This window comes from Capsella rubella, unplaced genomic scaffold, assembly GCF_000375325.1.
Source record: "Capsella rubella cultivar Monte Gargano unplaced genomic scaffold, Caprub1_0 scaffold_46, whole genome shotgun sequence".
Classification (NCBI taxonomy): Eukaryota; Viridiplantae; Streptophyta; class Magnoliopsida; order Brassicales; family Brassicaceae; genus Capsella; species Capsella rubella.
The window spans coordinates 20,821-21,590 of record NW_006238880.1 but is presented as its reverse complement, the minus strand read 5'-3'; positions in this window follow the sequence as shown (position 1 = coordinate 21,590).

Genomic DNA, 770 nt, shown 5'->3' with positions numbered 1-770 from the left:
CTCGTCAGAATTACCTGTCTCCAGTAAATCTCGTATAACTCTTAAATTAACCGTTAGATTTTCTCATAGTAAATTGAAAATGCAAGCTAACATCCGTCTCCATCCTGTGTCAAATTTTGAGAAAGATCTAACGGTTGAAATAGTCCATATGATCCCAAACATCTGACACTTCTAGATGAATCTACATCTCTAAATGTGTTTCAGCATCCCAAAACGGCTCGTTTTATTCCAAAACAACTTAAAACCTGTAAAGACTCTATAGTGGACTAAAATACTGTTAAAAAATATTTGGCTCAATAAAATTAATAACATGAAAGAGAAAATAAAGACTTTAAACCGAGAAAAACACAATATATCATTTGTTTTAAGAAGACTAAACATATACAATTAGAAAAGGGAGAAACTGTGATTTTTTAAATTAAGATAATTCAAAACATAAATGGATCTAATTTATATAACTTTTGTTTTTTTTCGTAGAACCCTATGCAAATCAAATTTGAACCACATATTCAAGAAATTGTTGTAGCATTTCAAAATGCCATAGTATCACCAATAATTTTTATTGAAACTGATATCCGAAGTTACATTGATATTTTTCCTTCAAAATTCAAATATTTTTAAAACTATTAAGTTTGACATTTGTGATATATTTATTTGAAAAACATTTTAATGTCATAAATTTATTGCGCTAACGTTGTAGTTTTTGTTTTTGGTTTTGGTTACGTTAAGTTTTCAATGATCTATAAAGAGCTAGCCTAACTTAATTTTTA